Source organism: Ambystoma mexicanum, chromosome 12 (assembly GCF_040938575.1).
Source record: "Ambystoma mexicanum isolate Mex_15411 chromosome 12, UKY_AmexF1_1, whole genome shotgun sequence".
In the NCBI taxonomy this organism is placed as follows: domain Eukaryota; kingdom Metazoa; phylum Chordata; class Amphibia; order Caudata; family Ambystomatidae; genus Ambystoma; species Ambystoma mexicanum.
In genome coordinates this window covers 446,295,345-446,310,818 of record NC_090936.1, presented here as the reverse complement: position 1 = coordinate 446,310,818, position 15,474 = coordinate 446,295,345, and the positions used below count along the sequence as shown (strand labels likewise).

Below are 15,474 nucleotides of genomic sequence, written 5' to 3'. Positions count from 1 at the left end.
CTTACAGCTGTTTGACGATTCACAGGTTTTTGAGCCAGAACATGGTGAAAACATTTGTGGTAAAACCGTTTGACAGGCCACTGTCTCCTGTGGCCCTCTCTGCAAAACTGGTAAAGTCTTTGGTGGACGTATTTTGGGGTTACACTGCATGACATCTGGTGGAGATGTGGGAAAGCGAATGACGAGGGACTGGTCTGCAAAAAAGGTAAAATAGATGAATAGCAGAAGACCAATGGTGTGGTTGATGTAGAGCCAAAGGATATTTACCTGAACATTAAACATTTTTTTCCAGTTTTCTTTTTTTTTATTTGGGTTATGAATTGATAATGAAACCTTTCACTATCAATAACATCAAAAATTAAAACAGATTTTCATCAACTATCCAGGACAAAACTTTTAATAAAAATCGTCATCATATCATTTATACTACATAAACATTTTCATAAAATGTAACCAACATGTAATGCATCCAGTTCTTTTCCGTATGTCTTTTTGTGCTTTACATTCCACGTTACTAACCAAGTCTAAGGATCACTCCTAAGCCTACCAAAGTCACTTGCGTGCCCCAATTCTTCTGCTGTTCAAACGCAAGCACTCAAGGGAGGCAGACACAATGACTAATCCCCCTCACTAGCGTGATAAGGGGGTTTAGATTCTATTGAAGACAAGGAGGCGAGTATTATGCGTAACAATCTTTACTCTGAAACCACAGGAACAAAGAAAAACGTTTACAAACAAAAAAGTTTCAATAACAGAACTAAATAGAGTTCAATGTCAATGTTAGAGGAATCTCCCCAATCCATCATGGAGGACAGGTCATGCCCCGCAGGAGACCATTGAGCATGGACCCTCTTCTAGCCAAGTCCTTTACTCCAATCCCAACTCCTCTTTCTGTAGCCGTCTGAAACCAGATTGCCACTGCACAAACTAGATGATAAAGTATGATGACAAAAAAACAGTGAAGCTCCTGGATGACGCACTCTCCACAACTTGTAGCTGTGGCCACGTTCCTGAACAGAACCTCTCAGCTGGAAGCTGGAAGAATAACAAACAAAGAAGGGTGGGTGGTCGGGAAGAACAATAAACCAAAGAATGTTCTCTCTGGAAACACCTGTGTATAGGCACGCTATAAAAGCTATAACATATTCCATCAAGGGTGGGTGGAATAATACTCACCTCCTTGTGGTGTTTCTATGGGAATAGCAGGAAAAAAGGCAATAGGGGTGCTAAGCTTCTCTGTGTTCAACACAAAATCAATTAAAACATTCAATGTCATACCATCTTCTGGTAAACCTAGACATGCCACATTGCCACCCTGGGGAATAGAGTTGGAAGACAAATCTTCATTAGAAGGCCACATCGGGAGAAAAAGGGAACACTTTAATAAAATGTCATAGGACAAAAACCTAGCTTAGGTGGAACTTAAATGCAAATAGACTTGAGGGCCCTGAGCACCCGTAAATGCGTACCTCGAGGTCTGCCCCTTAACGACACAATTGCCCTTAGTCAAATGTAACACCTGTATACCAGTAAACCTTCCCAAACCAATATACCAGAAATGTATTACGTCTTCTGGATGCAGAAGCGGGATGGAAGGGATGAGCCACACACCTGACACCCAGTAGTTAGCTGCTAATAGTATCCTTACTAAGAATAGACCAACCAAGGAACAAAGATGACAAAGATAAATTCCTGTGAAACCCTTGAAAAACACCAGGGAAAGCTAAATGCGCCAATCCATAAAGAAGGAGACACTTAATGACCAGTTGGAGGGACCTGACGAATCAGAGAACCTCAGGAGGAGAAAAAACACACGCACCTGAAAAAAGGTTAAAGAAAAAGGGAAAACGGACAATTCCTTGCCACCCTCCTGAGCCCTTGAACAAGTACTGTGCTATCACTATAGGGAGCCATTTACTTAAACCTGACCCATAAGAGACAGAACTTGCTAAGAGAAAACTTGAGCTTGGACCTTAAACCATGTAAAAATAAACTGAGCACTAAGCCGTTAAAAAGAAGTTGCTTCCTGGAGGAGGACTAACCTCTGACTGCGAACATCTGAACTTATCCTGGCACCCCCAGAACACTGTGCTGGCATCTTATTCCAGACAACCCCCAGAGGGACCATCTACTATGCAGGCAGCTAAGCAATTCAATCACTAACTAAGTGTCTCCCTGCCATCGAGCAATCGCACGGACAAAGTCTTGCGGGGATGATAATGTTGAGGCGTTGTAACACCCTGTGATAGAGAGGGCTGGAATAACTTGGATGAAAGATGAACACCACTCCCAGACCCCTCTATCTTTCTAAGGGAGATCCTCCCTTCCTAGAGGAGGAGAAAAAGTTCTCTACTTATCTAAGAAAAAACCTGTAAACCAGAAGGAGAGGGATGCAAAGCCTGGAGTCCACCTTGAAGTGCAGAAATTGAGCACCTTACATCGTTCTAATAAGAACTCTTGCACTTATAACCAAACCCCCATCACTGTAAAAGGGGCCCCACTAACTCCATGGGAGTTTGGAAACTGAGAGAACTTGACCAAACAAGCATATCATCCGGACCTCTAAGGAGCTGAGGTGAGCCATCATCGGCTCTGCCAACATGATGAAATACCAGGAATTGTCAAATAGAAAAAGCAAACAGACAGGAAGCAAAATATCCAGTGGGAGCTCTGCACTGGCCATGAACAAGAAACCCCCTGCTAATGGGAGAAACAAAAACCATCAGGTGTTCCTCTCAGAGGTGTAACAGACACTAAGAGAGGTAGGAGGACGAGATATTTATGCTGCTTCACCAAACAAGCCTCCAAACTAGGGAAAAAAAACCTTCACGGAAATACACAAGGTTTGGTGGACAGTGTCTTAACCAGGTGGGGCATCAACCTATAGCTAGATCAGATTTTCTAAACTAAAAAGGGATAGCATGTAGCTCACCACATTAGAGTTTAGAAACAACAACTAACCGGGTTAGTGCTACACAATATACATTCAAAGCAAAAATGTATCAGAACATATGTATTTTATTAAATTGATTAACAATGGTTAAAAAGAGATCCTTCAAAGAGGCAATTCATAATTAACAACACAATACAATAAAATTGTGAAAAGTGCACAAAACAAACTAAAAAAAATAATACTACACAGGAAACAGAGGTGTAACCTTATTAAGCAAACCCTCAAAAAAGGGGGGGTAAGGGGTCCTGGGATAATTATTGTGCATAGCAACTGAAAAGCTGTGAAGAGATACTGGGAACACCGTTCCCTCAAAATTGAGGTGTGGACCTCTGCATGCATGAAAGTGCAAACCTGACTGGCTTCCCCAGGGAAAAAGGTCAACCTACAAACTGCAACGAGAAACAAACTCCACTGGGGGCAAAAAGTTTGGGCTTGAACTCCTCGAGCAGAGGAGAGATTGCATACACCGCTAAATGTATTAGCAGGACAGGCAAAGCCTTGGGAGGCCAGGCAATAGGGGCAGTCTCTATAAAGTTACCTTTTTGGTGATCCTTCTCCATCACGCCCGCAATGTTTTAAAACACTGTATGGGGGCTTGAACCTGGGTTGCTCAACGTTGTCTTATTTACAAGACTAAAGAGTTGTCTTGCCCCCGCAAAGAACTTAATATTGGCTTCGTTGAATGCCATCTTTGGACACAGACTGAGGGAAAGCACGCCGCTCTTAAGGATCGAGGAATTGGTGTTGCCAAGCAGGCAAACCTCGTCTGTACATCAAGCCCCACAGTCCTTGCATGTCAATAGGGAAATTATTGGTTATTTCCCTCTTCAGCCAGCTCAGAGAAACTGGGTAATCAACTCAACCCGCCATTATCACCCTTCCAGTCGACATCTACCCCTTTCTTAGGGTCTTTCCCTTTACTGAACAAAGAAAGGATACCAGGACTGTTTTATTCAAAGAGAAAAAAAAGGGGGCAGATCTAAGATTTTTAAGCGCCTTATGAAGGAGAGTAGAGTAGAAAAACCCCCTGACCTCTTCTTGGGGAGGAGAAATGCCTCAGGAAGTGTCGGACTGAGTTGTCCTGTAAACAACTAACCTATGGGAACAAACAAACTTTTCTTTGAAGTACTAAATAAATCTAAATAAATAAAATAAAAACATTATACACACATATATATATATATATATATATATATATATATAGTAATCCTTTCCTAGGAAAGTGGGTTTACGCCAGACAAGGATCCAAACCCTTATATAAAAGCTGTTGCCTACTGAGCCATCTGGGCTACTGGCAAAAGGAAAACGTTAATGTGCCTTACACATAGCTTAGAATATTGTTTAGGAGAGGAATACACTGAGCAAGTGCATCTCAACTACTCATACTAACAGGGTGTGGCAACCAGCAGTACACCAGGGGCAACCTCGTAGTAGAACACAGGCAAAGCCTGCCATCAAGCAGGTTTTGGCACACCTACAGTGAAGGTAATCACCAACGCTATATGCAGCACTCAAACAAAGTTGCCGACTTTAAGCGAGGAATACACTGAGCAAGTGTACCTCAAACTGTTCACCCTAGCAGGGTGTGGCAACCAGCAGTACACAAGGGGGCAACCAGGCAAAGCCTGCCACCGAGCAGGTTATGGCACACTTACAGTGAAGGTAATGACCTATGCCATATGCAGCACCTAAACAAAGCTGCCGACTTTAAGCGAGGAATACATTGAGCAAGTGCACCTCAAACTGCTCACCCTAGCAGGGTGTGGTAACCAGCAGTACACAATTGGGTAACCTCGAATTAGAACTCAGGCAAAGCCTGAAACCGAGCAGGTTATGGCACACCTACAGTGAAGGCAAATAACCTATGCCCTGCGCAGCGCTTAAATAAATAAAGCTGCAGACTGGCAGCGTATGAGGCTCTTCAGTAGGCGGATTAGTGCCAAATATAAACTGAAAACCAATTTTAAAAAAATATTTTGTTATATATATATATTTTAAATTGGTATTGTTCATAATATATATATATATATATATATATATATATATATATATATATACACACACACCACACACACACATATTACATGGCCACGGTAGTGGCCATGTAGTTATGGTTAAGTTGCTGTTTCCATAGGAAGAGCACTTTTTGGGCGGCGTATAACTTGGCTCCCCATGGACGAATCCTTACCAAAGTTTGCAAAAAAAGTATATGGGCCAATCTGAATTTTTTTCCCAAGTTTGGTAAGGATTCGTCCGGGGGGGCAAAGTTATAGGGAGGGGGGGTCCGAAAACCTCTTTTTTTCCCATAGACTGAATGGGGCAAAAACTTTGCGCACGGCTACAGGCCAAACCACTGGAGGGATTGTCACCAATTCTGCGGCAGGGGCTTGTTCCCCAAAGCGTGCTTTTGTAATTTTTGCGAGAAATCGTCCAGTAGTTTCCTTTAAAACGATCAAAAAGTAGCACTCTTAAAATTAGTGATATCTATGTTCGCTCCGCGGTCCCACTTCCCTGTTCGCTCAGTGGAGACAATTTCTGTTGGCTAATCTGTGGCATGCTACACGTCAAGATGTTGCGCTTTCACCGATTAGTTCTGCCGGAGCGTCAACTGCGTAGCATTCTTTCGATACGGCCGCCATGGTTATTTCGGTTTCTGTTGTACGCCAAAATCGTCATAAACAAACCCTTATGAACACTGTGTCGAAAGGTAAGCGTTACTTATATGTGGCAGTACGCAGTAAAAAAGTGCTTTATTTTTGTTACCATTATCATACCGTACAGTGAAACTTGGTAGGCAATGTACGACAAGCTCTTACTGCGTGCATGTAAGAAGCAATAACCAAAAATACTGCGGTCAGACTGGCGTCCTATAGTTTGGAATCTGATGCAGCCACCTGCACGGTTTCATAAACGCAGCGCTTCTGCACGCGTTTGGGAGTGACGATTCTCATGAAGGACTGCTGATATGTTGTTGCAAAATGAGAATGTATTTGCGTTCTGAGTGAAGGTCACTTCATTTCTATTTTTCACTAGGCGCTCAAGTATGGTCGCACATGTACAAAACTCATAAGGGTCAATTGTTTTTCGACCTTGACGTACAGGGAAGAGACAAAGAATGTAGGGAGTCATAGTTTGTAAATTATACCATTTGATAAGTTATGCTTCAAAAAGGTTTGTGAAGCACATGAAATATCAGTTCCCGAGGACATCTTCCTGCAAACAACCTACTGTGTGTGACTGCGGAGGCCAAAATGGAGCCGGTGCATATCATGTAAGCTTATTTTTTTAGGCCTGTACACCTAACTGCCATTAATTACTTAGACTGAAAAGAAAAAAAAAAAACATTTCTTACAAATGCATTTGCACTTTTTGTGCCCTTGTATTTTCAGAATGCACATTACCGCCGTCTGTACGATGTAACTACAATTTCCACTATTACCTACGACATTTATGTGGCATTGATATTTTATTACCTATTATGCAGACTGTACATTGTCGCAGTTAGTAGGGAGTCACTACATTTCCCCATATTAACAATTAATTATAGAAATGTTATGTGTTACACCTTTCATTTCCGCAAAGGCTTTGTATTGATAGATTTTTTAAAAAATGTTCACCTCAGCTACTTCCTTCCGTATTGTGAATGTCATGGATTGCAGCGACCACATGACGGTTTTTTCAATCATCAAGTGCAGCTATTCGTCACCGGTTGTATGTGCGTCATCATTGAATGGGATGACCGCATCGGACCACTATGTCCGTACGCAGTTGTAGCAGTAAGAAGCAACATACCATCCTTTTTGGTGTCATAGTGCACAGCCTTTCACTTCGTCTTGTAAATCACTGTGAGAGGAATACGACTACTGTGTGAACAACGCATATTTTCTGTTTGGTTAAACACCAACGTCACCATTACCACTAACATTTTAATTAACATACCATGATTTCTGATGGACTACATCACAGCGATTGACGCCGTCTTGGCAAAGAATGTGAGAGGAAACCTACTACTGTGTTGCCAATGCATACTGTGTGTGTGATAAAAACTGTGGCGCCAACGCAGGGTGACTGTGTGGAAAAACATCAACATGATCGTCAAAATTACCATTTTCTTTGTGCAGCACAGACACAAACTTCCGCTTTCTTTGCAAATGAGAAAAGTGTGATGATTTAGCAATGTGGATTGTAAAATAAAAGTACCTTGCTAATTTTTACATGTTAGTGTGTTTTTTAACCATTTATTCTTCCACTTCACAATGTGCCATGCAACGTTGCACGTTGCAGTATGTTGTTTAGTAGGTGCCGTATCTCGGTACGTAAGTCATTATGGAATCATTTTGGTGACTGTGTGGGAAAACATCAACATGACCGTCAAATTTACCATTTTCATTGTGCAGCACAGACACAAAGTTCCGCTTTATTTGCAAATGAGTTATGGTAGGCTAAGAACCCATTTTTCCCCATCAGCACTCTCCACTGCTACCACTACCACCCCGGACATGAAAGATGCCATCACACATGTCATTGATGCCATCACTGCCGCCATCACATCTTTACCCCCTTTGTTTTATGTCAGCTAAGCAACCATAACTCGCACCACCACCGTGCACTGCTAAGACTAACACCCAGGATATCAAAGATGACATGACAAATGTCACTAATGACATCACATGTGAAAATAATGCTAATGAAAAATGCCTACCTACAAGGGGTTGTGTGAATTATATTATATATACATACACATATGTGTACACTGGACATGGCGGGAAGTGAACCCAGGTCCTTGTGCATGGTAAATCTGCAGCCTTATTATTGAGCCATCTCACTTGTGTGCTGAAGCAGAAGCTTTCCGTATACTTCCAAACAATTGATGCCCATGCGCGCCCGTCTAAAGTTATAACAACGCTGTAGATATGCTCACTGAAAGAGCTTTACTAAAGAAAAGAGGGCCGCGCAAACTGCACCCCAGCCGGGGGCCTCAAACTGTAAATACGCTCAACCAGAGCGTGTTAAATGAAAGGAGGGCCACGTGCCGTAAATAAGCCTGTGTTACATGAAAGAAGAGCGCTGGGGAAGGAGTGGGCGGGCCAACCGACCCCTGAAAACACAGTCGCCGCAGCCAACTGAACAACAACACACACAGCCGCACGTGCGGCTTGGAGTGGAAGGGCCACCCGGCCCATTAAACAAACCCAGCCTCACACGCGGACTGGAGCGGGAGGGCCGACCGGCCCCTTAACCGCAAAGTAAGCACAGCCGCACACGCGGAGGGAAAGGAGTGAGCGGGCTGCTCGGTGCCGCCCTCCAAGCCTCAACAGATCCACTGAAGGGACACCTGTGTGCTGCTTGAGCGCCAGAGACACACGCGCGTCAGGCCTGAAGCCAAAGCTTCCGACAGGCCCGCACACGTTGGGTAAAGACACCAAAAGAAAAGACCCCGCTACAATAAAGCGGCGGAAGACACCATAAAACTTAATTTTGTAAGTGAAAAAACAGCAAGTATATACTGTATAACCAATAAACTACACAATATAAAATATTATATTAATACATATACAATTTGATAATTATTGACTAGCATGCAAAGCACAACTAGAAGGAGTGACTTAGCTGTGGTGTCAGCAACAAAGAAAGAGGAGTTGGGATTGGAGTAAAGGACTTCTATAGAAGAGGGTCCATGCTCATTGGTCTCCTGCAGGGCATGACCTGTCCTCCATGATGGATTGGGGAGATTCCCCTAACATCGACAATGAACTCCATTTAGTTCTGTTATTGAAACTTTTTTGTTTGTAAAAGTTTTTCTTTGCTGCTGTGGTTTCAGAGTAAAGATTGTTATGCATAATAGGAGCCTCCTGTCTTGCCATAGAATTTAACATAGGATCAAGGAGGACCGAACTCAGTGACTGAAAACCACATCAATATATATTTTTGTCACCTCAAAAACTCCACCATTGGGGAGCGCTGTAGAAGATGCACATATTTTTAAAAAAGCGAGTTGAGAGAGGACAACTCACAATATTAAGAGAGAAAACTCTGTGTGAGTTAATAGGAACTTTTTATTTTATGAAGGACAAACGAAAAAGGTCAACATCCAGAGAGAAACAGGAAATATGACACACTGATCAATATTTATTATTCAAGCGTACAGGATCGGAGACGCTGTTGTGCAGTCAAGCAAGCTGGCCGCTTGGCTGTAGAGCTCCAGACCAAGGCGGCAGGTCCTGCAAGGATTCATCGGTACAAAGGACACTGAAAGTGATCGCACTAGTGTCTGTTGGAAACGCAGTCTCAGTGGTGCAGAGTGTGCCTGTTATGAGCTCTGTCTGCAGCTGGGGTGCGGATAACAGAGAATCCTGAAGTGAAGGCCGGAGCGCAGATCTCTTTGCGGCCCGCCGCCTACGTAGCCAGCGCTGCGGCAGAGGAGTGACGAGCAGGCTGGCGTGCCGCGGGTCGGCAGTGCACGGCTGATACACGCAGTACTCGCCTGCCTGGAAGGGGTATCAGAGTAGAGGTCGGCAGCGAGGCTCTGCATTATCTAAGCCACGCTAGGCCGGTTCTTGCACCGTGGTGCGTCCCCCGGCGTGGATGAGCTGCTGGAGCAAGGACTTGTACTGAGAAAGAGGAGGCTACTACATATCAGAGCAAAATGTTAGCAGAGGCTTGCAGCATCGGTGGGGCAGCCAGGGCACAGCAAATAAGCCAGATGGTGATTCTGCCGTTTTTACCAGTGCGATTAAGGGGAGAAGCCAATGGAGAACAGACAGACGATCTTCAGGCACGTTGCCTTTGGATCGTGCAAGTGCATAGACGGTCACAGGGAGGGGGGAGGTCCAAGCGCACCCAGTCGGTAGAGACTGGGGTAAATGCAGAGAGAGCCACTCTCTTGGGTTATTTCTAAGTGCAGTGAAGGTGGGTGGGTGTAGGGCCCAGAGGCAAGTGCGAGAGAGGACTGGGGGGTGCCCAGGACCGGTGAGACTCTGAGGTACACCAGGTGGCCAATCAGCAAGCTGTAAAGCTGTAAGGAAGAGGAGGAAGAGATGGAGAGAGCAGAGCGTTAGGCTAGCAGGGTAGAGGGAGAGCGAATAAAAAGAAGAGGAAGGTCTTGAGGAGTTTCTGGAACTTAAGAAAGTCAGGCTCAAGACAGAGGGCGGCAGGGAGGCTATTCCAGAGAAAGGCACCTGCTGAGGATAATGATTTCCCTCCAAATCTCCGCTTGGAGAACCATCTCACTCGCAGAAGGGTGGAGGTAGATGAGCGGAGGGCTCGTGAGGGACAGTATTTAGGTAGGTAGTGTTGTAGGTAGGTAGGTCCCAGGCACCAGAAAGCCTTGTGGACAATGCTGAGGGTCTTGAACTTGATCCTTGCAGCCATAGGGAGCCAGTGTAGGGATTTCAGCGCCAGAGAGATACCCTCCCTGGGCTTTAGGCCAAGGATAAGTCTTGCGTTTCTGTTCTGGATGAGTTGCAGAGAGAGCAGGGCAGAAGAAGGGAGGTTGAGGAAGAGGCTGTTGCAATAGTCCAGCCTAGCGAGAATCAAGCCTCTGGAGTCAGTGAGCCGCTGGGGGAAAGTGAGAAAAGGTAGAGTACCTCTGAGGAGGTGTAGCTGATGGTAAGACTTTTTAGCGGTGTCAGAGATGAGACGAGAAGGAGAGAGTAGAGTCAAAGATGACCCTGAGGTTTTTTGCTTCGCAAGTGGGTGCGGGCGCAGCGCCAAGGGAGGCCGGCCAGAGGGAAAGTGGGAACAGGGATCCCAATGCAAACAATCTCAGCCTTACTTGCGTTGAGGCAGAGGTTGTTTTCAGCACACCATGACTGAATAGTGGACAGACAGTCAGATATGAGCAAGGAGGAGAAGGCGGCTGAGGGTAGCCTGAAAGATAGTTGCATGTCATCCGCGCAACACTGGAAGTTAGAGGTGAAAGTGGCAATCAGATCTGCCAAGGCAGCCATACAGCCAGTCCCGGAGGAAGCAGTGAAGTTTGAGGCCAAAGATCTGCTGCTAGAGCGGGTCACAACATCTGGCTCATCAACTACCTGAGACGGTGGCTATGGAACATAGTAAATATATTGTGATTAAATCCTAGTAGACGGTAACTGCATATTTTATGGCTATAAGTGTTTAATGATGCCGATAAGTATTTATATTCTCATGAAGCTGCCTTGGTCGGAAATAGTCTACCCTGTTGGGTATGCAGTGCTGGTTACGTTTAGGAAGGGGGAGCAGTTGGGGGACACTGCTAGTTGGGGGAGGCCAGTGAGGGAGGGGGTGGGGGATTCGAGAATTGGGGGGTTAAAACATACTTGGCAATAGAAGGTGAATGCCATGTTGGCATATTCCACATGGTGGGGCCCATAAGCATTAGTGACTTTCAGCGATCATCTGGGGGAGTGGTGTCATCCCATCCAAATTAAACTCTTGAGTTGGAATGTGAGAGAGTTGTGCAATTATACTAAGACAAGGCAGGTGATAGCTCAGGGCAGGAGCCCACATCTTGTTGCTCTAGTAGACACATGTGACAGAACAACTGGCACAGAGAATAGGGCCGGCATGGGGTACGCCGAGATACTACCCTTCTTACTCCACTCAAGCCAGAGGTGCCGATACATAAGTCCCTCCAGTTTAGGTGTACCAGATCCATAGTGGACCCTGCAGGGCACTTTGTGCTCGTACATGGATGGCTGTCTAAGAAAGAGGTAGCCATACTGAATAGCTATGACCCCAACACAGACAATCCCAAGCTCTACAAAGTGTTACTAAGTTCTCTGGGCTCTGGGGCTGTTCCCAACAGCTGCGATTATTTGGGGCACTGATTTTAACACCATACTTGATGTGGCTTTGGATACGTTTTCCACACATGCTCGAAGTAAGAGGAAAGCAGGCTGTACAATAGTGGAAGGGTTGCGAGAGTTGGGTTTAGTTGATGCCTGGAGAGTCCTGCACAAGGAACAAAGAGGGTACACATATTACGTTGGTGCGCGATATATACTCGCATATTGATCTATGGTGCATATCGGAGTCCCTCCTGTCAGAGGTCAAAGGGTTGCGAAATGTATCCACAAACATATTCCAATCATTCTCCTATCAGCTTGGCAATCACTTGGACGATTGGGGCACATAAAAGACCCCTGTGGAGAGTTAGACCGGAGGCACAGTGGGATCCCACTTTTGCACTTACTCTCCGGGAAAGTATTACTCATTATTTTGAAGAAAATGTTGGCTCTTTTTCCACCGTAGCAATACTTTGGCAAGCTTTCAAAGTTTACATCAGGGGCATGGCGATGGTGTCCTGGCATCCTGACGGCCATCCGGCGGAAGATCAGTGAACCAGAGCGACGCCTGGGGGGGTGGAGGGGTTGGTTAGACTCCAGGAGGGGTATGCTCACACACCCTAACCTGGATTGATGCTAGAGACTAACACTGAATTGGATAACATGGACCCCAACTCTCCCAGGATTCCCACATTATGTTGAGGGGAGGACCAAAAATAAATAAATAAATAAATAAATATATCGTTGAAGTGCGAGGTCCATGTGAACCAGGTCGGCTGGATCGGAATGTCTGCTTTAACATTCCCATTAGCTTTTGGCAAATTCCATTTTCCCATGTATTTAGCCCAGGTGACACCCCCTTGCTTTTTGTTTTACCTTAAAGTCGAAAAAAATACCAGAAAAAGATGTTCTGCTCGATCCTCAAACAAATACAGGCAAATACAATTAAAAGTCCCAACAAAAATAACATTGGAGGAATCGCCCTTTTCAACAGAGGATTATAAAATATCATCAAACTCAGTTCTCACCCTATCCTCACACTCAACCCTTTATCAATAAGAATACCAAATGGCCCATCATGGAATTCCACCAGTTTAACGTCTGTTGCAAGTATGGCTGCCAGGCCCGGGATTCCACTTAAGATTTGCAAAACCTTTGATCTATTATGGGGTACTTCCTCATCATCCTTAAATACAGATTCCAACTTTATGCACAGACAATTGTTACTTAGTTTCTCAGTCCCTATAGATAAATTCTGGGCGTCACATTTAGACTGGTCTCCCTGCGTTACCTTTTTGGTCTAAGGAGATTGAAAAGCCTTCATGTTGGCTGTAACAGTCAACCCACACTAGTCTGTACCAGCCCAACAAGATGGTGATGTTAATACACAACTTTCCTCATTAGGACTGTCGCAACTACAAGCTGATCCATCCTATAATCCTGCCTGACCGCTGTCATTTGCAGCCGCTGGAAAGAAAACACAAATGCCAACAGGCAGATTCAGAGGGGCGTGGGGCACGGTATTAGGCATAGAATCCACTCAACCCTTGAAAGAAGTGACTGACACTGATTTGTTTGACAGCAGGGACAATGACAGAGAACTAGTGCTATATTTGTGTGTATCCAGAGAGATTATAGTACAATATCGCCAGGTTCCATGCTCAATGTTTGTGGCAGAAAGTATCCCATCCTTTGCCCAAGAAGACCTAGAACTGGTCCCGGACGTTCTGTGGAAGACTAACCTCCATGCCATAGGGCTCTTGCGGAGCATCACTCCAAATCAAATTACCCTTAAGCAAGGGGCAGTATTGCCCCACGTGAGGCAGTACCCACTATCCCAAAGAAGCAGAAGAAGGGAATACATGACACCTTCACTGCACTTCTACACCAAGGAATTATAGTACCCTCAAACTCTCTTTGTAATATGGCCTTATATACCATTAAGAAATCAAAAGGATTTAGTTGGAGAACGAGTCAGGACTTCCCTCTGTGAACGACATAGTACAAGCTGAGATTCCAGCAGTGCCCAACCCTGTGACAAGGTTATGCAATTTACCCACAACAGCGACCCGCTTTACTGTCACTGACTTTAAAAACCAGTTCTTCTCCGTCCAATTGCACCCTGACTCCCAATATCTCACAGCGTTTACGCATGGCGGGAGGCGATTACAACACACAAGGCCCCCAATATTTTTAACAGAGTATTGCACGCAGACTTGGGTAACATACACTTGCTGAGTGCCATCATTCAGTATGTGGACGATTTGTTAGTGTGTAGCATCAACGAACAACAGTGCTGGGCCGATTCCATCACCCTGCTGCATCTTTCAGCTGACAAGGGATACAAAGTGGATAGAGCGAAGCTACTGCATTGTCAACAGAGAGTGCTATCCCGTGGTCAACTTATGTCAGTCCATGGAAAGAGAATAATACCAGAACGTGCTGCGGCAGTGCGCAGAACACCCCAACCAGTGACAGTTAAGGACATGCAAATATTTCTAGGGTTGTATGGAATTTTTGATTACACCATGTACACATGACCACTGTTACAGGCTCTCAAAGATGCCCAGAAAGCAAAGACCGCAATCACATGGACAGAGGACATGCTCCCTAGCTTCCAAAAGTTGAAAGATTTTATTGCCACAACCCCTATTCTGGCTAGACCCGACTACAAACAGGACTTTTACATTTTTCACACTCAAATGGACAGATGATGACTTCAGTACTGATCAAAAAAAGGAGCACGATTGGCTGTTGGATTCAGTTAGGCAGGGCCAATTTCCATGTGAGCAAGCTCTCGCAGCTGCAGCCTTTGTTATAGAGAAATCAGCCACTATTACGATGGGGTGTTCAGTTACGTACGTAGAGCACGCAGTGTTTGCTATTCTGGAACGGTCTAAATCCACTCTGAACAAACAGCATGCTTCAGCATATGAGGTCATACTTTCCAGCCCTAACATCCGTATAGTGCGATGTTAAACAGTAAACCCAACAACTTTCCTGACAGAAACTATTACAGATGCTGGTTAAGTAGTAAAATGTGCCCCTTTTGAGGGTCCCGACGATGACATCCCAAAAGCACAAGATTATACCCTTGATGACGGAGAAGTGTTCTTCATAGATGGGTCAGCAACTATTATTTATTTTATTGTGGATTTTTAAAGGCGCTTATACATCAAGCAAATTGTTTCTCAAAGCACCCTTTTGACTAGGAGGCGGGGAGGAGGCACACAGGGGCTGCAGTGGTCCATCTAGTAGATGGAGAATATGAAGTACTAATGCAAAAGAGGTTACCCATGCAATATTCAGCACATGCAGCCAATTGCTTTAATTGAAGCCCTAGAGGCATTGCAGGGCTGGCACGTAACAATTTATTCTGATTCAGCGTACATCACGAGTACTGTACACTCAGGGTTGTTACGTTGGAAGAGGAGGGGATTTATAAGAGCCAATGGGTCCCCAGTGCAACATGCTGCTTTATTGGACAGATTGATATATGCCCTGTCACGGCCCTGCTCTAGTAGCAGTGGTGAAATGTGCCGCACACACACACACACAGAAGCAGTGTCCCTCGGGAACGCTGCAGCATACGTAAAGGTTGTGGCCTTTCTCCCAGTACCAGATGTTTCTGCATACCCTGAGGTTACAAATATACAAGTACAGTTGCCGGCTCCCCAGAATTCCCTGCCAGTGACCCAGATTATTGAGCTACAGGGCCTAGCGCTGCAAGAGGAGAAACTGTTATGGCAAAAA

At 44.9% G+C, this 15,474-nt stretch overlaps 1 protein-coding gene across 2 annotated transcripts in view; it reads right to left on the bottom strand.

Moving 5' to 3' along the window:
- HDHD5 (haloacid dehalogenase like hydrolase domain containing 5) overlaps positions 1 to 15,474 on the bottom strand; it is a 511,697-nt gene that overhangs the window by 293,420 nt on the left and 202,803 nt on the right. The gene's annotated exons all lie outside the window — the stretch shown is intronic.